Here is a 26,248-nt window from a genome sequence, read left to right on the forward strand (position 1 = left end):
TGGGATCCAACTTGATTTTCATCTTTTAGGAAGCCTTACAGGAGCACCCAGCCTACAGTGCCCCCCACAAACCCTTCACTGTCAGCGGTGGGAGATGCTGGAGCAGTTAGTTATGGTCCCTCTTATGACATCCTGTTGTGGTTATCTTGACATCTAATGAAATATTTAACTTTTCCCAGGTACAAATAATTTTTTGCCTTCTTTTCACTCATTGCATAACTTTTCTACAACTGGAACAAGTTCCAGTGTCTGTTACTTAGGAACAAAGCCCAACAGCACTGCTGTTTACTTGCTGCACTGAAATTGGGCAAAATATTGATCCTTTGTAATCTTCACTCAGTTCTAATATTTATAAAATGAGGATGAGAGTAATACTGCCTCTAGAGGTATTGTAAAAATTAATGAGACGATGCATGGTAAGCATTTTGCACAGTGTCCTACTGCCTGGGATACAGAAAGAACTCAATAAAAATGTTTGTGTGGTTATTATTACTCTACCACTGTCATTCTCTTGAGAGCTCTTAAAGTGACTTACTCCTGATTTCTTTATACTTGTAAGCCTTTCACTGCCCTAGAAGTTTGCACAGCTAACTTTCCTCAATTCTTCCTGGTGATTAATATCACCATAAAATATTCTTCTAATATTCTGCAATTCCCCTCTTATGGTAATAGAGGAAGGAATTTTTCTCTATGCTTCTAGGTTCTTCTACCTGGTCTAAAAATTAAATTGGCATGAGAGTAACAGAAGAAAATTAAATAAAAATTTAATAACATATATACATGGGAAAGACCTAGGAAAACTGAGTAACTCACCAAAATCATTGAAGCCCTTACCTTAAATACCATCTTCAGCTAAAAAACAAAAGAGAATCTTAGGAGTAGTGGTTTGGAACTTCAAAGAGGAGGAGAGCAATTCACATGGAGTTAGCAAAGCAAATGTTTGGTAAACAAATATTTGTTGGACCATGCAGTGACAATGGGAGTCAAAGAGGAATTTTAACAGCCTTTGCTAGGTTTCCCTGCTATGAAGGCAATGGCAACCCACTCCAGTACTCTTGCCTGGAAAATCCCATGGAGGGAGGAGCCTGGTAGGCTGCAGTCCATGGGGTCGCTAAGAGTCGGACACTACTGAGTGGCTTCACTTTCACTTTTCACTTTCATGCAATGGAGAAGGAAATGGCAACCCACTCCAGTGTTCTTGCCTGGAGAATCCCAGGGACGGGGGAGCCTGGTGGGCTGCTGTCTATGGGGTCGCACAGAGTCGGACACGACTGAAGCGACTTAGCAGCAGCAGCTAGGATTCCCGCTATCTACATACCTAGTTTCCCGCTGTCTACATACCTAGTTATATTTGATGATAATTCTCTTCTTGAAACAAGTCATTTATCTACATTTTTTAGGCAGTTAATGGAAAGGTCAAAGTTTCTTCCCGAGTCTTTTGGGTCTTGATTGTTTTCAGCTTGAAATAATCTGCATACTAAAGAGACATTTTGGGGTGGCAAGTTTTGCTCCCCTCCATTCTTATGCCACTTACATTTCTATGATAAGATTATATAGAATACAAGTAAATTGTGTAGATTATTGTTTGCTAACCAGATAGCTTTGATCTCTTTATTGATCATCTGTTATGTGCCAAGTGTTGTGCTAGATATTTATCTTCCTTGCTTTATCTCTAATGTTTAAAACTCTGCAGAAAGTGTGTTATGACATTCATTTCACAAATGAGAATACTTAAATCCCTGGTAGTTAAATAAGCTATTTATTTTCATTCAAGATCTGTGTGGCAGAAAGGAGTTTGAAATGAGATCTGTATCCAAAACCTATACCCTGCCCTCTAAATTACCTTTTGCCTAGTGTACATCATCTAGTCCAGTACTGAGCCATTCAGAGGAAAATGGACCCTACTAAATCTTTATACTACACTTTTTAGAAATATAGTAATAGAATATGTTTAATGAATAATAAATTATCCTTAGGATACCACTAGTAATACTCCTGTGACTCTAGTTTGGATCTCCTAAAAAATAAAAGTTACTTAAGAAGGCCCAAATTACCATTTTAAGATATTATTCCAGATGCAAATAAAAATTGCAATGCAGTGTTTTGTTTTGGTTTACAGTATCAAGTGGTACTCAGTGTTTTATTTAGGAAGTATCCAATTTAATGTAATCATTAATTTAGGTGTTACTTGTGAAAAAGTGATCTGTCTCATTCTTGGATATTAGTTTCAGTTAGATCAGATTTAATATATCACATGGATGTTTATGAAGATTTCTACATATAATATAATTGAATATTGATCTAATTTATAGCTGATATATTTAATTTTTAAATATATATCAGTATTTAATATGCTTGGTTTGCTAATTGCCATTTTGGTTCAATTTTTTGGGTAGAATTTGATTAAAAAAATAAACTGCTCATAGGCATGAAGAAAATTACAAAAGAAAACTATCAGTAGGCAGTGAACAGATGTATCATGATGCAGAAATAATCACATTTTTACAGCAACAATCTAAAATGAAAATACGTTTCAAAGAGCTATGTTAGTTTTGTTTAGGTAAACATGGGATTCTCAGCTTCATTTAATTAAACAAACAATAACAAAGAACAGGCATCTAAGACTTCACAAACTCAAAGATTTTTAAAAATGGAATTTTAGTCTACTGAACCTTTGCTTTTGTCATAGAAACTAATTTAGGTGTTTTTGGATCAGCTGTTACTTATATTCCTATTTGTGATTTTTTATGTTTCCACTTTGAAAGTCTGTAGCTCCAAAACATCATGATGAATGTTTTCTGATCTTCTTGTTGATAGGGAAGCAGAATGCAAGAGACTCACTAGTTTCTCCAAGTATGTATTAGGAGTTGATATATTTTAAGCTTATACAGAAGATTATTTTTGCGTGACTCATCCATAGAATGAATTTGAATACTCACTTGCTCCCTTGCAATTTCTCTTTCTAGGAGGGAGCTTCCTGTAATTCCCTCACCACCATCTCCATTGTTCATCATCCTTATCAGGGCAGTCACTCCCGCAAATCTCCCTATCACACAACCCAGAAATCCCAAGACATTCTTCACTGCCTATCTACTTTTGCCTCCCAAATGTGTTAGCTCATAGGTTCAGCTGCTTCTTTCCAGTTCTTTTGAATTCAGATATGTCTCTGCCTCAGTGAAAAGCCTTGCCTAGGTACTTATTTTGGAACCAAATTTTAGTCACTTAGTTCTTGTTATATTCTGTGCTTTGAACCTGAATTTCCACCTACTGCATTTCAATATATATATTTTTTTACTTTCCCTACCATGAGATACAACTCTCTGGAGTCATGCAAACTGCTACATTGAAAGCTTTCTATTAGTTAGCCCTAACTTAATGGACCAAAGCCTTATTTCTTGATTATACCAATAAGAAAGACTAAAAACCATTGACAGTTTACTGTGAAAAGACAATGGCTTATTAGATGCTATATGCATTCCCTTGTATAACCTACATGACAACTACCTCAATTAGGGGTTATCATCCACCTCCCTAGAAAATGAAACTCGTCAAAGTTATCTGTCTAAGGAGATGAATGTCAGGATTCACATTTCATACCCCAACAGCCTGACTCCAGACTCCATGTTCTTAGATACCAAACAATATTATTTACAATTATAACTTCCATGTCACATAAATTAATCTGCAACTTTACAAAATTATTCAGTCCCTACCAGCAGCCACCTCTCTCCGCATAACTCTTTCTCTCAATTCTCTCTCTCTTTCCCTCACACACTCACTCTTTTTCAGCCTTCCTCCCTAACTCATTCTCTTTAGTGTTTCTTTGGCTCTGCTAAGCACAGAAGGATATTTTTCTTAAATCATAGTGTCTATGAAGTTTATAATTGGTCTCTTGCTGACAAAACAATAAGTAATAACCTTTCCCTCTCTCTTATAATTACTTTTTTTTTTTTGGCTTCTTTTCCAACCAAATTTCTCCTGAATAGTCTTACTTATTCTCAAAGATCCAACTTAATCCTAAACAGTTTTTCCCTTATGGGTGTAATTATAACTGTTATTTATATTTGCATTTTAATATGTGCTTTATACATTTTTACTTCTATAAAAATGCATTCTCCTCAAAGGCAGGGTAATATTATGGACCTCTAAATGCAAACTAAGTCTATCTTATGCCTTTTTCTTTATCTTATTTCTGTGTCTTATTCAGACAAAATAATGCAGATTTGGGTGTATACATGTGCCTGTTTAGAGAAGAGATACAGCAAAAAATTGGATAAGATGTAGCTTCAGGATGAGTATATATTTTGTTTTTTATTTAAATTACTTCAAGGCATAGAACAAAACTCATTCCAATATATCACTAAATAACTCCAACTCTTTCTGATAATTTTAATTTCTCGATGACTAGGTATACAACCTGACTATAAAAATCATATGCTGGGATAAATATTGCTACAAAATTTTATCCCTAATTCAATTCTAGGATTTTCACGATGCTGTTTCCTTTCACTTCTGATCTAACATCCTGTAGCATGCTGGTACACAGTCCATATCCAACATGTTTTATTGGATTGGGTTGAATGTAAACCACCCACAGCTCTCTGTTTAATGGTTCAACATCTTTGCTGAAGCTTTGGAAAAGATAAAATCTTTAAAGCACTGTCATTAATGGGCACTTATAAGTATAAGTAGGGTTAAAAGTGTTTCACCTAAAATATAGAGTTAGACCAGTCATTTCAGGTGCACTTCAGGTAAATAGATTACTAGTAAATTGCAGCCATTTCTTAAGTGAAAAAAGCTTTTAGATGATTACATAAGCCTTATGAAACTAATTTTATCATCATTGAAGCTCCATGTAATTTTCTCCTAAGTATATTTTACTTCCAAATATATCACTTAAATCTGTGGTGAAATAATCCCAAAACTATGGCTTCCATTTGTTTCCATTGATCTTCTAGAAAACAATGTGATTATGTACATGCAAAAAAACAAGTTATGCTCCATTTCCAGTACTGACTGAATATCTTGCATCAGACTGATCCTGTCACAAAGGCAGGCAGAGACTGGAGGGGGTGTGATCCTTGAAAGAAAGAAGCTTGACAAGAAGAAGTCACATTTATATGGCTTTCCCCCTATGCATAATTCCAAGTTCATGCACAGCTCAAGACGACTAGGACTCAAGAAAGTTGCAGTTTTATTGTCTTACACTGTCACAGAATGGAGTTTTTGGGATGCCAAAACACCTAAAAATTAAGAGAGTGTCTTAGAAACAAGGGGGCTTACCTGATGACTCAGCGGGTAAAGAATCCACCTACAATGCAGGAGACACAGGTTTGGTCCCTGGGTCAGGAAGACCCCCCTAAAGTAGGAAATGGCAACCCACTTCAGTTTGCTTGCCTGGAAAATTCCACAGACAGGAGCCTGGCAGGCTACAGTCCAGCAAAGAGTCAGACATGACTGAGTGATTAAGCATGCACACACACTTGAAGAAAATCACAGAAGACAGAACCACAAAATCTTCATACAAACTGCCCTCAGATTCTTGGTTGACCCTGAACTGTGTATGCAGGGGGAAGAACCAAGAAAACAGTAGACAGTAACAGCTAGAAGGAAAAAAAAAAGCTCACCATAACTTAACTATCATACATCACAGAATAAATAAAGCTTGGAATTTGAGTCCTGCCAAATTAGAAGGGCTAGGTAAACACATTGGGTATTTCCTTAAAGTTCCAGGAAGACTTTGTAGGATTAAAACTACGTCTCAGGACAAATGCAGTTTCCTTAAACAAGGAATAAAATTTATATGTTGGATTTTATCAAAATAAAAATGTATTTCTACTTGTCAAAGACACTGTTAAGAAAATTTTAAAAGGAAAGCCACCCCACAACAAAATATTTGTTTTACATACATATATTTGACCATATATCTCAATATATGAAGAACTACTAAAATCAATAATAAAAAACACAACACAATAAAAATTAGCATAAGACTTGAATGGTTACTTCACAAAAGATGATACACAGATTTCCAGTAAACACATAACAATATGCTAAATTAGCATCATTAGTCATCAAAAAATACAAATGAAAAACACAGTAATTTACATTTCATATCCACTAGAATAACTAACAGTACCAAATATTGGCAAGAATGTAGAGCAACTAGAATTTGCAGATCCTGATAGTGTAAAACATGTAGAAACCACTTTGGAAATCTATTTGACAGTTCCTTACTGAAATAAACATATGCATAGTCCATGACCCAACAGTTCCAACCCTAGGTATTTGCTAGAATAGATGAAAACATTCATCTGTAATAGACATACAGTCATGTTTACAGAAGCTGTATTTGTAATAGCTCCAAGCTGAAAGCAACCCAAATGTCCAACAGCAGAGAAATAGAAAAACAAATTATGGTCTATTCAGACCACAATATTGCAAGAAATGATAAAGAAAAACTATTGATACTCAAACCAACGTGGATATATTTTAAAAGCATTGTGTTGTTCAAAAGAAGCCAGAAACAGAAGAGTACAAATGCTTTCATTTATATGAAACTCAAAAATTGGCAAAAACTATTCTATTATGATGATAGAAATCAGAACAGTTGTGTCCAGGGGGTGAAGTTTGCCTAGAAGAGGGCAAGAAGGATTTCTAGGGTGATGGAAATATTCTGTCTCTTAATTATAGTGGTGGATTCACAAGTGTATTTTTTAATCAAAATGCATTAAATTAGACATTTAAGATTTGTGCTCTTCATAGTACAAGTGGTTGTACTGTGCTATTTGGATTGGATTTGGATTAAATCTAGTGTGATTATGGTTTGTGTTGGATTGAGTGATTTGAATTAAATATAGCATAGCCAGATGATAAGCATTAAAAAGAGTCCATACTGATTCAGAGAAGTACCTGACTCACTCCTCTACGTACCTCATACTCTATTTACCATAAATACATGGGTATCCTGGAATTTATCATTCCTATTCTCTCAACTTATTTTCTTTCCTCTTTCCTTGCTCTTTTCTTTTTTTTAAAATTATTTTATCTATTTTTTAACTTTACAATATTGTATTTGTTTTGCCATACATTGACATGAATCCACCATGGGTATACATGATTTCCCCTTTCAGAACCCCCCTCCCACTCCCTCCCCATCGCATCCCTCTGGGTCATCCCGGTGTCCTTGCTCTTTTCATATACTGCTAACTGCTCCAATAATTGAGGGCTATTTTTAGCTAAGGCGTTCCTGTGACCTGTCTCTTGAGAAACCTGTATGCAGGCTCAGGAAGCAACAGTTAGAACTGGACATGGAACAACAGACTGGTTCCAAATAGGAAAAGGAGTACGTCAAGGCTGTATATTGTCACCCTGCTTATTTAACTTATATGCAGAGTACATCATGAGAAACGCTGGGCTGGAAGAAACACAAGCTGGAATCAAGATTGCCGGGAGAAATATCAATAACCTCAGGTATGCAGATGACACCACCCTTATGGCAGAAAGTGAAGAAGAACTAAAGAGCCTCTTGATGAAAGTGAAAGAAGAGAGTGAAAAAGTTGGCTTAAAGCTCAACGTTCAGAAAAGTAAGATCATGGCATCTGGTCCCATCACTTCATGGGAAATAGATGGGGAAACAGTGGAAACAGTGTCAGACTTTATTTTGGGGGGCTCCAAATATCACTGCTGATGGTGATTGCAGCCATGATATTAAAAGATGCTTACTCCTTGGAACGAAGGTTATGACCAACCTAGATAGCATATTTAAAAGCAGAGACATTACTTTGCCAACAAAAGTCTGTCTAGTCAAGGCTATGGTTTTTCCAGTGGTCATGTATGGATGTGAGAGTTGGACGGTGAAGAAAGCTGAGCGCCGCAGAATTGATGCTTTTGAACTGTGGTGTTGGAGAAGACTCTTGAGAGTCCCTTGGACTGCAAGGAGATCCAACCAGTCCATCCTAAAGGAGATCAGTCCTGAGTGTTCATTTGAAGGACTGTTGTTGAAGCTGAAACTCCAATACTTTGGCTACCTCATGCGAAGAGTTGACTCATTGGAAAAGACCCTAATGCTGGGAAGGATTGGGGGCAGGAGGAGAAGGGGACGACAGAGGATGAGATGTTTGGATGGCATCACCGACTCAATGGACATGGGTTTGGGTAAACTCCGGGAGTTGCTAATGGACAGGGAGGTCTGGCGTGCTGTGATTCATGGGGTTGCAAAGAATTGGACACGACTGAGCGACTGAACTGAACTGAACTGAGGTTCCAAAACTTCATCTATAAGAAAATCTCTTAATTGAATCTATACAAGAATAAACCAACCAAGATACCAGTTTTAGCTTTATTTTTCAGCCTTCAATGAAACTTCAAAAGCATTCCTTGTAAACTGCTTACTGGAATTTTTCTGTTTCATTTCTTACCAAAATTTGAACTCTTCCTTTGTTCATCTGTCTGTAAATCTTGATGAAGATACAATATTTTTTTTAATCAAACCACTTTATAGAATTTCATCTCAATTGAGGCAAAAACTGATTCTCCAGATTCTTTCAAAAAACGTCTATTCTTTTCTGGGTAACCATATCATTACAAATAGGCTGTGATATTGCATCCTTATTTTCTTACTGCTGGGCCAAGAAGCTGGTGTGATAGTGAAATGTGACAGCTGATCACCATATAAATTCCTTTTTAATGCTCCTCTGTAATGTGTAATAGACTGTGAACTACCATCATCCTGAAATGTCTTCATGTTTCTACAACATGACAAAGTAATAATGTGAAAATTCTGAATTTAGTAATTTAAAATCTGCCATGAGCTGTGAGTGATATCACCCACACCAAGTTCTAATCTAGGAGTTAGTTTACTCATTTTCCACTTCATTTTATAAGGAAATCTTCCCATTTCATTTTTCAAGGAGAATTGTGGCATTCCACTGACACTACTTCTTAGTATTAAGAAATAGTAAACTGCTGAATTCTCCCCTTAACTCTTATATAAATGCTCCTTAAAGCAATTAATTCAGTTTTGTCTATACAGTGAATATGGGAAGATACCCTGGAGAAAAGAATGGCAACCCACTTCAGTATTCTTGCCTGGAGAATTCCATGGACAGAGGAGCCTGGCAGGCTACAGTCCACGGGGTCGCAAACAGTAGGACACAACAGAGCGACTAACACACACACACACAGTGACTGCGCCCTCAAGGTGCTTTTGGTATACTCAGTAATCATAGTGCATATGAAAGAGCTCATGAGAAACTGAAGGCCATCTATTGTTATATGCCAAAAATGACCGTTCTTCAGACTCTAGAAGGGATAAAATCATACTCTTCCATAGACAGAAGTATCTTTTAATTCCTGGCATCCAGTATTGTACCCTCTAGCCCCATGTGACTATTTAAGCTTAAGTGAATTAAAAATTAAATGAAATTTAAAATTCAGTTTCTCAGTCACATTAGCTGTATTACTCAGTAGCCATATGTGGCTAGTTGCTACCATATTGGACAGTACAGATAGAGAACACTGTCAATATTTCAAAGCATTCTATTGGATAGTGCTGACTGGATCACCTGATGAGTCTACAGCTATGCAGCTTCACAAAATATGGTTTAACTTAATAAAGTTTACCTTATACTCTTTTATCCTGACAGAGCACTATGATCTGCTTGTATATGGTAGAAATTTTGAGCTGTCACAACTTACTGGTATTACTTGGTCCTTCCTATCAATGTTGGAGAACTGGAGCATACTGACTGTTGAATAAATGGGGGGTTCAGTGTATGGTGGTCCTAGTGACCCAAAGAAAGGAAATGAAGCATTGCTTCATAAATGAGAAGTAACTATTAGGCGCCTGCTCCTGATAATATTGGACCCTAAGTGAGGCAGAGGGGAGGCAATGATGCTAGGATGAAAAGAATGTAGTCCTAGCCACCAAGGGTTTAAAATTGCAAAGGGTGAAACAACATGAAAAGACCCAAGTATACTACATAGTGCTAAAGTGCTGTTGTGAGAGAACACACAAAGTGCAACAGGATCATATAAGAGACAGCAGTGGAGCCTGGAGGTCAAGGAGAACGTCCAGGAATAAATGACATCTAAACTGATCACCAACTCAATTGACATAAACTTGAGCAAACTCCAGGAGATAGTGGAGGACAGGGAAGACTGGCATACTGCAGTCCATGGGGTCACAAAGAGTCGGACATGACTTAGCAACTGAACAACAACAGCAAACTGATCTGAGCTCTGAAAGGACTAGTGGAAGGTAAAGAGGATAGAAGAGAGTAGGACAGAGAATGGTGGACAGGAAAACATTCCTTGCCACCACCAACTGCCGCCCCGCCACCACCAAAAAATGAGTAACTAAGAACTAAGGGCAAGAAAGAACATAAACCATTTAAGAAATTCTATGAAAAATATAATCAAATTCTTTCAACATTAAAAAGTAAACTCAATTGAAGATAAAATTAGCTTCTTTAGAAAGCAGAGTGAAAAGTGTTAATCACTCAGGTGATCCCATGGACTATAGCCTGCCAGGCTCCACTGTCCATAGAATTCTCCAGGCAGGTGGGTAGTCATTCTCTTCTCCAGAGGATCTTCCCAACCCAGGGATCAAATTGGTCTCCTGCATTGCAGGCAGATCCTTTACTGTCTGAACCACCAAGGAAGCCCATGTGATGTTAAACTTATTTTAGGATTTAGTTTATTTTGCAATATCATTTCAAAAAGTAAGCTTTCTACTTAGCATTCTGTCAGAATTACACACACATAACAGTAGAAAGAATGGTTGGGGAAGGGAAGTGTAGATGGATAAATGGTTGTTGCTGTTCAGTTGCTAAGTCATGTTCAACTCTTTGCAACCCCATGATCTGTAGCACACCAGGATCCATGGGGTTCTCCAGGCAAGGATACTGGAATGGGTTGCCATTTCCTTCTCCAGGGGATCTTTCTGGACCAGGGATTGTACCCGCATTCCTAATCTTTACCACTGAGCCACCAGTGATGCCCAGATAGATGGCAAGACTTAGCAATTTTAGCATAAATTTTATGTGTGAGGGGTTTAGATGTTTGTCAATGGCTCTTCCGGCCCGAGTAGAATTAAATCCATCATTACAGCAAAGCAATTATGAGTATGTAATTATGAATACCCGAGTACTTATAAATTTATAAATCAACATAGTACTCAAAAACTATTATTTTACTATATATGTTAACAATGCCATTTAAAAATTCTAAGCATAAAACAAAAACACTGGCCATGGGGTTGGCTGCCACCCTGAGGCCGGACTCAATGGATTCGTGCCGCGCCACGAGGCGAGCTCGCCGCCCGGCCCCAGCCCGCGGAGCGGAGGCGGCGGCGCGCGATTTGCCTGTAAATGCATCACGAAGAGGCAGCCCAGAATGAAGAGAAACTATAAAACTCCTAGAGGAAAACACAGGCAAAACACTCTCCGACATAAATCACAGCAGGATCCTCTATGACCCACCTCCCAGAATATTGCAAATAAAAGCAAATATGAACAAATGGGACCTAATTAAATTTAAAAGCTTTTGCACAACAAAGGAAACTATAAGCAAGGTGAAAAGACAGCCTTCAGAATGGGAGAAAATGATAGCAAATGAAGCAATGGACAAACAATTAATCTCAAAAATATACAAGCAACTCATGCAGCTGAATTCCAGAAAAATAAACAACCCAATCAAAAAATGGGCCAAAGAACTAAACAGACATTTCTCCAAAGAAGACATACAGATGGCTAACAAACACATGAAAAGATGCTCAACATCACTCATTATTAGAGAAATGCAAATCAAAACCACAATGAGGTACCATTTCACGCCCGTCAGAATGGCTGCTATCCAAAAGTCTACAAGCAATAAATGCTGGAGAGGGTGTGGAGAAAAGGGAGCCCTCCTACACTGTTGGTGGGAATGCAAACTAGTACAACCACTCTGGAGAACAGTGTGGAGATTCCTTAAAAAACTGGGAATAGAACTGCCATACGACCCAGCAATCCCACTGCTGGGCATACACACCGAGGAAACCAGAATTGAAAGAGACACGTGTACCCCAATGTTCATCGCAGCACTGTTTACAATAGCCAGGACATGGAAGAAGCCTAGATGTCCATCAGCAGACGAATGGATAAGGAAGCTGTGGTACATATACACAATGGAATATTACTCAGCCATTAAAAAGAATACATTTGAATCAGTTCTATTGAGATGGATGAAACTGGAGCCCATTATACAGAATGAAGTAAATCAGAAAGAAAAACACCAATACAGTATACTAATGCATATATATGGAATTTGAAAGATGGTAACGATAACCCTATATGTGAGACAGAAAAAAAGACACAGATGCATAGAACAGTCTTATGGACTCTGAGGGAGAAGGTGAGGGTGGGATGATCTGAGAGAATAGCATTGAAACATGTATATTATCATATGTGAAACAGAACACCATTCCAGGTTCGATGCATGAGGCAAATGTTCAGGGCTGGGGCAATGGGATGACCCAGAGGGATGGGATCGGAAGGGATGTGGGAGAGGGGTTCAGGATGGGGAACACATGTAAACCCATGGCTGATTCATGTCAATGTATGGCAAAAGCCACTACAATATTGTAAAGTAATTAGCCCCCAACTAAAATAAATAAATTAATAAAAAAATAAATATAAAAATAAACTGATGATTTCACATTAAAAAAAACAAAAATACTTAGGCTTTTTATTTAAGATTTTCTTTAATGTAAATCTAAAAATGATGAATTTGACTTCACATAAATAGGATCTCAATAAATCTGACCTTTTAAAAAAATCTTATTTTATTACATGTTTAAATTACATATTAATTACTTACTTAATTACATATGTAATTTTCATAAAGGCAGGTAGCTAGGCATGCCATTTTTAGAGCATTGCATGCATGCTCAGTCATGTCCAACTCTTTGCACCCGCATGAACTGTAGCCCACCACGCTCCCCTATCCATAACATTTCCCAAGTAAGAATACTGGAGTGGGTTGCCATTTCCTTCTCCAGGGGATCTTCCCAGTCCAGGGATCAAACCCTTGTCACCTGCGTTGGCAGGCAGATTCTTTACCAATGAGCCACCAGGAAGCCCCTTTTATAGCATTAGTTTTACTTTTACTTTTCAATTTATCTTTCTGTCATTCTCCTCTCTTTTACCTCCACTTACATTTTTTATTCTCAAAAAGTAACCAATGGTAAACATTGTGTTCTTCCATACTTTCCCTAAGCATTTCCAATAATACAATAACACACACACACATGTATGTATATATACCCACATATTTATATAATTAAAAGTAGGATTACATAATAAATTATTTCTTCATCTTGCTTTTTCTCATTCTGCAAATTCATCAAAAAAAAAAGAGCACCTTGTATTGCTCTAATAGATTCTTTTTAATGTTTCCATAATGCTTTATGACAGGAATGCATCATTTTTCCATGGCTGATAAGCATTACAACTGTTTCCAATTTGTTGCCACAATAAACAATGATGCATTGAATATACCTATATGTTAATCTGAAATTTTTATTTCTCTTGGATACATTCTTGGGAATGGAACTGATGGGCCAATAGTCATCTCTATTATCTTCCTTTTTTTTCTTTTAACCATTCCCACTCCCCCCAGCCCTATCCCCAAATACCTGATAACTGAAGATCATTAAAAGTCTACAATCTATACTTTCCTTAATTTGAATAGATGTTACTTTTGACAAAGGCTATAACATTTTCCATTTCCACTAGTGATGTGTGAAAATACACTTTTCAATGCATCTCCACCAGCAATATACATTTGTAAAATGTTGCCAAACCAATTGATACAAAGTACTAGCCTTTATGATATTATTTTCTTTTGCACTTACTTATCTACTCACAAAGTTGTGTCTTTTTTATGTGCTTGTTGACCATTTATATCTGTTCCATTTTGAATTGCCTCTTAAGATGCTTTATCTATTTTTCTCTTGCTTTTCCTGTTCTTCGCTAGAATAAAGGATGCTTATTTAGAGAAGCATCGTATATACATAAGTATTAGCTTTGTCCCCTGTGTTCTACTTTTTTTTGCATATCTATTTTCAATCTGTGTATACGTGTCTTTTGACATACAAAAGTGTTTACAAAATGTTTTGTGTTATAAAGTATGCTTTACTTATATATTTCTTGGATTTCATATCACATGGTTAAAAAGTCCTTCCTCACTTATGTTGTATAGTCTCCTCTGGTTTTTATTGCAGGGCTTTTGTTATTTTATTTTGAACTATTTAGTACAAATGGAAAATATTTTTATTTGGAGTTAAAAAAAGTTATGATTTGATTCTCTTCCAAACAGATAGTATATTATGCCAATAACATTCGTTAATATGTTGGCCAGCATTTTAGAAAGACAACCCAGAACACAGCTACACCAGACCAAAAAAAGTCATTATAATTGAATGTGTGACAAATTATTATATGTGTTATTACTTTAACATAAAACATTAAATAGGAATTTATTGATATTGTATATATTTAAATTGTGTGTTAGTCTATATTATTCATCTCATCACAGAATGCTATTAGTGAAACAAGGCAATAATACGGTTAGTTAACTGTCAGAGTAGTAACTGATAGTAGTACAAATAATAAAAGTGCCAAAAGTATAGCAATATTTTAGTAAGGTGTCTTTTTGTCCTCTGATAAAGTTATTTTTACTCTTTATAAACTCTGTATTAGATATTTAAATTTTATAGGCTATATTGGAGACATAGAAATATAAAACTTTTTCAAAAGGGAACATGAATAAAATAGGACTAATTTAACAGATATTAACTGTATTTAATAATAAATATACAGACATGTTTCTTTCTGTTCCATAATATGGTAGGATAATTCTACTCTGTTTCCTTTTTCAATAATTCTTCTTTGAAGTGCCTGCAATCTGCAGAACATCCTTCTTGTCTTTTATGTAGTGATAAAACTGAAAATAGTCAAACACCAAATTTACTTTGACTTGAAACTTTTCTCTTATCAAGCCCATGTAACACTGATTCTAGTATCATTCCTATGGGATGACATCAAGCTCAATATGCTCTTAGAGGAAGTATTTGGGCAGGAAATAGTTAGGAGTTTACTTATTATCAATAGCAGGTATTTCAATGTGTAGGAATTTGTTTCCCACTCTCCAAAAATATACACATACATTTTTTGTTTGTTTTATTGGAGTATAATTGCTTTATAATGTTGTGTTAGTTTCTCCCATACAACAAAGTGATTTAGCTACATGTGTACATATATCCCACCCTCTTGAGCCTCCCTTCTAACGCAACCACTATACCACCCCTCTACACAGTCACAGAGTGCCAAGCTGAGCTCCCTGTACTATACAGCAATTTCCCACTCACCATGTATTTCACACGTGGTAGTGTATACTTGTCAATGCCACTCTCTCAATTTGTCCCACTGTCCCCTTCCCACTCTGTGTCCACATGTCTGTGCCCATACCCTTTGATTCTACACGCTTTTTTTTTTAAGTTTCTTTTTTTTTTTTACTTTACAATATTGTATTGGTTTTGCCATACATTGACATTTGTCTTTTGTCAATCATAGTTCTGCATCTATAAATTCATCATACAGGCTAGTATGTCCAAGATGTCCATCATTTTTAAAGACTTTAAAGCACATTTTGCATGTCCTCATAAGTTAATGCTTGCTTTCTTAGGAAAATGGTTTTAAAACAGAGATAATTTGAAATCGAGAAATCAATACTGGAATCTAAAGAAGTTACAGTTTTAGTAAAGAAATGAAGTCCGGTCTAGCTCAGTTTTCTTTTATGGTGACTTTTTTGGGAGAGGGAAGTTAGAGTATTCTTGGGAGGAAATAAAGTAGTCTTATTTCCAAAAAAAAAGTGTTATTTTTTTGCCATGAGATTTTTGTCATAATCTACGCATAAAATTGAAAAACTGAGTTGCGTTCCATTCATCCTTTCCCAGGTATCCCATAGTTTCTTCAAACTCATCAAACACATTTGGAAAAACAGCATATAAAGTTCTGTTTACTGTAATCGTTTTCCCCACTGACATCCTTAGTGTGTTTCCAAATTAATGAAAGACATTCTTCTTGTCCCACACTTTGAAAATGTGATTTTAAGGTAATCTACATTCTCACCGTTAATAGCTCTCTTTTAGGCATATGTCTATGAAGGCTATGTCCTTCCATTTCTATTAAATAAAAACTATCATTAAGTGTCTCTTCACATTTTGAGGAAGCAAAAAGAACCAAAATGTTTCATTATGAAAGCTTTAATATCACCTGTCAGCAAATCATGCCCATTTTTAATAGTGTTGCTTACAAAGTATATAGAACATTTTGCAGATAAGATCTTTTCACTTTCCTTAATAAGAAGTTTATCCACTAAATAGAATTTGCCAAAATTTTCATTGGATATATTTGCATAATTTGCAGAGAGATGATTAAAATCTCTGTATTTGGACAAGGTATCAGTAGATTCTAGTTTTGTGCTTTCTGTAGCTTAGTAAAATCTTCACAGAAATCCAGAATATGATTTGACACTATCTTTTTAAAATTAAAGTCTCTAAGAACAGGAAGGATCATTTTTCATTGCCATTGTGTGACATAGAGTTTTCTTGTAAAAAATGTGATCAGTCAGGTAAAATCTGAAAGAATTAGCTCTACACTGTAAAGAACTAACTCATCCATTATCAACATTTCCTCCTTTTGTTTTCCCATAGTACATTCACTTGAAACCTCAAAATTGGGAAAAATAGCTTTACTTGGTTTCATAGAGCTATCAGGGGAGCAATACAATGAAGTATGTGTGTTCATGCGGTGTGCCCAAACCAATTCAGCAGCTGCTATTTTCAACTGAACATTGGTGTCTTTGGGGAGACACAAAAACTTGTGATCGATTTAGAAATATTTCATGTCTCATCCCCAACTTGTGAAATTCAGTCTCCCTGTTGTGTGCTGTCACATTTCCTTTTCCATCGTAATCGATTCCAAATGCTTTTCTGCATATTACATAGTAGTGTGCTGTTTTGCTTATTTACCTCCCTAATTCAGTTATTTGTGTCCTGCCCTCTGTAATAAGACAGCCTAGTCATTTAGGCTTCTTTTTCATTGATGTTTGGGGTCAGGTGGGATTAGTATTACAATCATTTTCATTTTCATCATCTGAGCTCTTAAAAAAATGATCACAGGATTCACAATGTTAAAAATATTAGCATCATCTTGATAATACCAAGAATAACAGTCAATCCACAGGTGAAGGAATGTTAACACTCATGATTACAATGCACTTAAATTACATACTTAAGTCTTAGTATTCACATGGATATAGATTGGTGATTCATTATCATGAATAGCAAGTTGCAAACATCCACAGTTAGGGGGAAAATAGTGACAGCAACTGCAGAAGGCAAATAATGTCTGTCATACTCATCTGCTACAATCATAGTAGTTTGCAACCCCTATCTTTTAAGCTGCTGTATGGATTTGGTACTTTTCCCCAAATCTCCTATACTCAATACCAAAAGCCTGGACTTTTTGTCTCCCAAGATGGCTTCCCTTGACTTAGAATTTTCTTTGCTATAACTGAAGCGTCTCAAGTGATTTGGGACAGTTGTTACCCTAGTTAAAATCCATTTGAGCTTGCAGGACTTTTATGAGCAGTTTCTCTTTCAATTCATCTGTTCAGTTTTTTGGTTGAAAAATTGAGGTTTGTTTGTAGTCACATAAATCTTTTCAGGCTCACAGGTTGAATTTTGTCAAGTGCTCTTTTTATTCTTCTTTTAAAATTGAAAACTTTCTGTCACCGCAGTGTTATTTCCCCCAAATGTGTTCTTCTTGTTCAGCTTCTTCTTTCCCTATCTGTGGTATTCACTATACAAAGTTATTTTTCTTTGTCAGCTCATGGGGACTCAGGTTGGATTGTCAGATTATCCTAGGTATTGGCAGTCTTGCTAACTGCAGAAGGTGAAATGTCCTCTCTCCTCATAGGCCAGCAACAGAGAAGAGAGTAATTCACAAATCCTTCTTCTAAGGCACGTGGAAGAGGCAGTGGATTCACCAGTCTCCTGTTCTGTCCCAGGCTCCAAGACTGGGAGGTCTCTGCCAACCCACTTGACTCCTTCCTGACCAGTTTAAAGGCAACAGAGCAAATATATTCATGAGGACAAATATTTAAGGAAGAGGACAGGAGAAATCAAGGACCTCAGACCTCTGTGAATCAAGCATTCTCTCAAACTTAGTTTCTTCATTGCCTTCCCTAGAGGTTCCACTGGTTTTCTCAGGCACTCGCCCAGCCTGAAGAGGGGAATTACCAGTTCTTCTTCACACACAATTATCCAGAACCCCAAGCCCTACTAGCCTTCTATCTTCCGGCTGTAGCAGCCGTTGGTTTCAGGGGAAGCTGTCACTGATGGGAAGGAAACTGGGTTTAGTTTTCACATTCCCAGAACACTTCAAAACATCATTAAAAAAAAAAACATAATTCTAGTAACCTCAAAAAAGAAAAGCAAAAGAGTGAGAAGTATACTTACTGCTTCTTTTCTAGGTTAAAGGAGATGTTTTATTAATAAGCTGATATTTATTTTAAACATATTCATATCTTTCTTGTGAACATTTTACCATGTGATGACTATTTTGGAGCACAAATTCAAATTTCAAAATAATACAAGAGAAAATATAGTAGGCCAACAATTAAGGCAGTAAATAAAACCATATATATTTTAAAAGTCAGTGTTAAGTGCTAAAATATGGAGTTGAGCATGATTTATTGTGTTGGATAAATGCAGAAGACCTGATGAATGATGTTAAATTATTAGTTTGCCCAAAGTGGGAGAGGCCACCACCTAGAACCATATGTCATAAATATTAAAGCTATCCCATCTAAAGGACTTCTGTGGGCAATGAATTATAAGGACCACTATAGATCATTTCTGGGTTAATCATAACTCTTCGTGCCTGTAATTCATAATCATTTTATCCCCCACCAACCATGAGTTTAAATTGTAAAGAAGTTAGCAGCTTAGAGTGCAAAAGTAGCGTTTATTTCTCCCACATTGTTCTCAGGCCTTTTAATTTTTATTTCATGAGCAAAAATAATAAAGTTTCAACCTGCAGCCTTTATTTTAATTATGAAAAGCCCTGCTTCTGTTTCAATCCTGAAAATCAGAAATGCTTACATAGCAGTAGTCACAAAATCAGCAGACATAAGGGGTCTGGAATCATAGAAACTGGATTATTTTCATTCATTCCAGCTGTTTTAACAAATAAGCAACCTATTTTTTAAAAGCTCGAATCTTGTTCGTCTTAACAGTGTGATCACATAGAAGTTGCATTCTTTCCATGGCTCTCTCTGGCTACATATTATGTTGCATTATTTTTATTTATGTAAATACTATTTCTCCAACTAGATAGGCTGTGCCTTGAACACAAAGGCCGCTATCTCTCGAATGTTTTTGCATTCCTATGGCAAATATCTCCTGGGAATTTATCTTTAATGTAGTGAAAAAAGCAAAGAAGGTGGCCTTGAGCTTCAAGTTCCAAACCTACCACAAATAATTGCTACAACTTAGAGCAAGTTTCCTTACCACATCTCTGAATTCAGGTATCGTATCAGCTGCCTCACGGTATCACAAAGAACAAATTTATGTGTAAAGGTATTTTTAAGAATGAAAAAATGCTTTCTAAATGTTAGCGATTGTCTATGGCCATACCACCCTGAACGTGCCCAATATCATCTAAATGTTAGCCATTATCATAAGGAAGAAGTGGAGGAGAGAGGGAAGATATTCCTTTTTCAGTAAAGGGAATTCTTATCTTCCGCTCTGGTTTAAATGTCATCTTTCCATAATTATTTCCACTGAATGTTTTTTTAATAAAAAGGGATCATCATCACTGTCCCTCTGTAGCTATAGATTTTGAAGTGAACTTTGAAGGAATTTGATAAAGATTTATGTGAGAAAGGATATAGTGTCCCAATTAAAACCAAAGTAATTGGGGTAACAAGTAGTGATAAGTGTATTTGCTTGCGGCTTGGACTCCTGCAGTTATCACAGGAGAATGCTGCCTAATAAACTGAAAAGTGCTTTCAGCATTAGGTCATGATGGAGACATGGGTACAGGGACATTCAGGACAAGGGCATTCTACAGAGGAACAGAAATATGCCATAATCCACAACAGTGAAGAGCACAGGTATAGGTTTGACTAAAATTAATTTTCCCACTTTTCACTTTACATGGCAAGAAATGCAAATATTTGAGAAAATAACATTAAATGTTTACAGTTCTTCACCTGACAAATGGAAAGTTCCAGAAAACTGAAAGGTTAAAAGAGTGTGCATGAATAAGAAATGGTCACCAAAGAGTATCTCTGTTCAATCAGTTAAGCATTAAAGATAAGGAACTACAATATTGGGGGTTTTCTTGTAGTTACCATAATATTTGAGCAAATTGTCCTGATTTCCCCAATGACAATTAAGTTCCCCTTGCTTTAAACCACTTTAACACTTCAAGCTTCTTCTGTGGTACTCACCACAATACACTTTGTGTTACAGCAATTTAGTGCTTGATTTATCTCCACTACTGAATTGTAAACAGCTTGAGGGCAGAGGCCCAAATGTTACTCATGTTTATATCCCCTACAGATCCCTTCAGGATCTTAAAAGTAATGCATATCCATTCATCTGTCGATGGACATCTAGGTTGCTTCCATGTCCTAGCTACTGTAAAAAGTGCTGCAATGAACATTGGGGTACATACACACATCTCTTGGTTTTCTCAGGGTATATACCCAATAGTGGGATTGTTGGGTCATATGGTAGTAGTTCTATTCCAAGTTTTTTTTAAGAAATCTCCATACTGTTTTCCATAGTAGCTGTATCAATTCCCAATAACAGTGCAAGAGGGTGCCCTAGATTAGTAGATACTGAAGTTGTGGTACATATATATAGTGGAATATTACTCAGCTATAAAAAAGAATGTATTTTAGTCAGTCTTAATGAGGTGGATGAACTTAGAGCCTATTATACACAGTGAAGTAAGTCAGAAAGAGAAAGACAAATATTGTATATGAATGCATGTGTATGGAATCTAGAAAGATGGTACTGATGAACTTATTTGCAGGACAGTAATGGAGACACAGACATAGAGAGAGACTTGTGGACACAGTGGGGGAAGGAGAAAGTGGGATGAATTGAGACAGGAGCATGAAAACATATACATTACTGAATGTAAAATAGATAGCCAGTGGGAATTTGCTGTGTGACACAGGGAGCTCAACCTAGTGCTCTGTGACAACCTACAGGGGGTGGGATGGGGCTGAAGATGAGAGGGAGGTTCAAGAGGGAAGGGACATACATATACCTGTGCTTGTTTAGTTGTTTCAGGCATGTCCGACTCTGTGCGACCCCATAGACGAAAGCCCCCTGGCTCCTCCATCCCTGGGATTCTCCAGGCAAGAATACTGGAGTGGGTTGCAGAAATCGGCACAATATTGTAAAGCAATCATCCTCCAATAAAAAAAATTATTTAAGAGTAATACATAATTATTAGTAAAATGAAATTCAAAGAAAGATTTCTGTAGAAATATTGTAGAAGTGGAACAAAACCTAGCTTCTAGCATGATCTCAGTACTGAGAAATCCATCACAAGCTTTTGGCATCTCAGCCCTATTATGAGGACACAGGTGCTGAGTATCAATAGCCACCATTGTCTGTCAATCACTACAGCATTCTAGGGACCAGGAAATAATAATATTGGAGGTAGATGCCACTTTGGATTCCTTTCCTTTTTTACAAACAAGGCCTGAAATGTGTTGACATGGATACACTTTTGCTCTCTGGTTTAACCTGTATAAATTACTCTACCGGCATAGAATTCCCTGGAAAATAATGACCCATAGTTTAGCTGCTTATCCATACATGACCTCAACAACAAAGACTAGTTGAAAATTTTTAAATAATATCCATCACCTATTCAGATGACTTGAAAATTCCCAGGCCAAACCTTCAATTATTATTCTGTTAAAAAGTGATTTTAGCTTCTGTTGATGAGTATTTTCTAGATAGTTTTAGTTTAATGGTTAAAAATCATGTAAAGGACAGTGATTGTATGTTTCAGTAGATGAAAAAGGCCAGGGATATTTTTAAAAGCTAAAATAGTTTGGGTTACTATGCAACATTTCAAGGGCCTTGCTGTAGGCTATAATCATACTGTTTTAATGGTTCTCTTTTTAAAATGCATTCATAATGCTTTGTAACATTAGAATTACTAGAAGCATGTATATAATGGCAATGGTAATGTTACTGTACATTTAAATGGAGCTCTACAGTTCTCAAAGCAGGAACAGCGATACTAGAACATTTTTCTAATAGCAAAGCAATATGTCCCCAACTGGGGAGGTCCCTGGATGGTTGTAAAGAAGCTGTAAAGGGATCCAGGAGGAGAGGGTGGCTGTTTGAAATGGAGGAAAGCAGCAAAAATCAAAGTAGGTTGCTAGAGGAGGCTTCAAGGCCACTGCTATCTCTCTTGTAAGTATAGGCCCAGAAAGTTAAAATGACAGATATAAAAGTTGGTGATGAAGGGAAACAGAATAAGCCACCCCAAAATATGCAACACTGACATATTATTTTGAACTGCAGACACTTGAAAAACATCAAATGCAGGGAGAGGCTTTCTCTGAACTGCTTTTATTTGCCTAAAGATAAATCTTCCAAAAGGAACTTAATCGTCATAAATTCTGTCCTCGGGAGTTTCATCATCCAAGGAATATTGACTCATCACAGAAGAGACTGGCTATCCTTCTATTCTTCTAAAAGTCTTTGCTAAAAATCATTTGTGTCTGTGCCTAGTCATTCAGTCGTGTCTGACTCTTTGCAACCCCTTAGACTGTAGCCACCCAGGCAAGAATACTGGAGTGGGTTGCCATGCCTGCTTCTAGGGAATCTTCCCAGCCCAGGGATCGAACTCAGGTCTCCCACATTGTAGGCAGATTCCTTTTACCATCTGAGCCACTGGGGAAGCCCAAGGAGGAGGGGATCTTCCCAACCCAGGAGTCAAACTGGAGTCTCCTGTGTCTCCTGCATTGCAGGCCGATTCTTTACTTGCGCCAAAATGACCATAACCCCCTCCCATTCCCTATTTAAATAGTATTGCATCCTGAATTCCAAGCCACTTCTTTGAGTTATTCAATTTTCCCTGGACATCTCCCTTGTATGCACAAGGCACACATGTCGATAAACTTCTGTTTTTCTCTTCTTAATCTGCCTTTCATTATAAAGGTCTCAGTCAAGAGCTCCTTCCCTAGAGTAATTAATGCAAAAGATCAGAGATAGCAAGGACTTTGGGGTGACTATGCAGATACGAGTAATCAATATAGGGGGAACTTAACCAAGTGCTTCCCCCCTGCCATACTAATATTCCAAGAATCTATCAGTTTTTATAATTATATCAAGCCTCAAGTTCAAAAATTCTTCCTGATTATATTACTCATTTTTTTCAAAACAATTTTATTTAAAAATTGAGGGTGGGATGTTCTGGGAGAATAGCATTGAAACATGTATATTATCATATGTGAAACAGAACACCATTCCATGTTCCATGCATGAGACAAATGCTCAGGGCTGGGGCAATGGGATGACCCAGAGGGATGGGATGGGGAGGGAGGTGTGAGGGGGGTCCAGGAAGGGGAACACATGTAAACCCATGGCTGATTCATGTCAATGTATGGCAAAAACTACTACAATATTGTAAAGTAATTAGCCCCCAACTAAAATAAATAAATTTATTTAAAAAAAATTATGGTGTTCATAAGATTGTCAACCATCAAGATTTTGTATCCCCAGTTCTCAAACACCAAACGTTCCAATGCAGTAAATTTAGGGTTGGGTCTGGAGTTTACATTTTTTAAGACAATAATCCTCTGGTAATTCTAATTCTAATAGCATCACATTTTGAGGCGCACTGACCCATAGTACCTGACATACTGCCTAGGGTACAGGAGACACTCCATGAATAGTTGCATTGACTTATTTATCTGTTTTGAGATCCCATGGGTTTGGCTGCAGTAATTCACTCCCAACAAAAAGTATCCACTGTGCACAGTAAACTGCTCTGAAGTTTACTGGGCATATTTCATGCAAAACTTTTTATTGAGTATCTGATATTAGCCTGATCTAAGCAAATATATATAAAGGCAGTATAATTGTCCTTCAGTATTTGCAGAGGATTATTTCCAGGAACCCCCAAATCCAGGGTTGTTTGTATCCCCTGTATAAAATGATGTAATATTTGCATATAATTTACACATATCTTGCCATATACTTTAAGTCATTTCTAGATTACTTTTCATACCTGATACAATATAAATACTATGTAAAAAGTTGCAAATGCAATGTAAATACTATGTAAATAGTTGCAAGCATGCAGCAAATTCAACTTCCAACTTAATCTGGGATTAATCTTTTGGAACTTTCTGGAATTTTATTTTTTGGATGTTTTCTGTCCATAGTTGGATAGATCCATGGGTGCAAAACCCATAGATATAGAGGGCTAACTGAGTTAATGTGGCTTCCCAGGTGGCTCAATGGCAAAGAATGTGCCTGCCAATGCAGGATCCAAAAGAGATGCGAGTTCAATTCCTGGTTCTGGTAGGTCCCCTGGAGGAGGAAATGGAAACCCAATCCAGTATTCTTTCCTGGAAAATCCCACTGACGGAGGAGCCAGGTGGACTACAGTCCACAGGGTCTCAAAGAACCAGACACGACTGAGCACACACACAACTGAGTTAAATATATTAAATATTTACTTACATTTTCTTCCCCTATATTTATGTTTGGATGTCCCGTTCTTTTTCCAATATAAGATTTTCCTAGTTTTGTGGATTTTTAAAATTTTGGTTCTTTGTTCATTTTAATTAATGTATTGCACTATAGGAATTTACTTTGTATATAATGTGACTGCAGTCATGAAATTAAAAGACATTGCTTGGAAGAAAAGCTATGACAAAACTAGACAGCATATTAAAAAGCAGAGATATCACTTTGTCGACAAAGGCATCACTTTGTATAGTCAAAGCTATGGTTTTTCCAGTAGTCATATGCAGGTGTGAGAGTTGGACCATAAAGAAGGCTGAGCATCAAAGAATTGATGCTTTCAAATTATGGTGCTGAAGAAGACTCTTGAGAGTCCCTTTGACTACAAGAAGATCAAACCAGTCAGTCCTAAAGGAAATCAACTATGAATATTCATTGGAAAGACTAATGCTGAAGCTGAAGCTCCAATACTTTGGCCACCTGATGTGAAAAGCTGACTCATCGCAAAAGACAGCGGGCAAGATGGAAGGAAGGAAGAGAAGAGGATGACTGAAGATGAGATGGTTGTATGGCATCATTGATTAAATGGACACGAGTTTGAGCAAACTCCAGGAGATAGTGAAGGACAGGGAAACCTGGTGTGCTGCAATTCATGGGGTCACAAAGAGTCGGACATGACTGGGCTACTGAACAACAACTTGTACTTTCTAGGATTTTCTACACATATGGCCACATGATCTGCAAATAGAAATAATTACACTTCTTCCTTTCAAATTTGTTTATTTTTCTTTGTCTAATTACTCTGGCTGGAACTTCCAGCACTACATTGAATAGAAGTGGTAAAACTGGACATCCTTACCTGTTACCTTCACAGATGCTGGAGCAGAGTCCACAGGGAAATAGGGCTGCTTCTAGGACTGCAGCCAGGACCCCAGTGGGCCAGCTGACCACTGCGGTACATGCCTCCTTCTGAAAGCATACTACATCAGCCTTAGACTCTGCCTGAGTTTTTCAGCCTGGGTCCCAAGCCTCCCACAAGGCACTTTTGTTTATGGATGGCTACTACATTGATATTTTTCAAGGGATATGAAGGCCCTGGTGGCTCAGATGAAAAAAATCCTACAATGCAGGAGACCCGGGTTCTATCCCTGGGTTGGGAAAATCCCCTAGAGAAGGGAATGGCTACCCACTCCGGTATTCTTACCTGAAAAATTCCATGAACAGAGAAGCCTATCAGGCTACAGTCCATGGGGTTCCAAAGAGTTGGACACAACTGAGCATCTAACACATTTGAAGTGGGGGGACCTCCTATTCACCCATTTTGCTAACATCATTCCCTTTACCTATACTGATATATTTTTTCTTTTTCCCTAATCATATTTACCAAAATATTGCTTTCCCCTC

General features: G+C 37.0%; 1 protein-coding gene across 4 annotated transcripts in view; it reads left to right on the forward strand.

The window, feature by feature from the left end:
• Positions 1-26,248, forward strand: part of GRID2 (glutamate ionotropic receptor delta type subunit 2) — a 1,592,807-nt gene that overhangs the window by 1,388,307 nt on the left and 178,252 nt on the right. The window lies entirely within an intron of this gene.

The sequence above is a fragment of the Giraffa tippelskirchi genome, chromosome 1 (assembly GCF_054371585.1).
Source record: "Giraffa tippelskirchi isolate mGirTip1 chromosome 1, T2T-mGirTip1v1.2.pri, whole genome shotgun sequence".
NCBI lineage: Eukaryota > Metazoa > Chordata > Mammalia > Artiodactyla > Giraffidae > Giraffa > Giraffa tippelskirchi.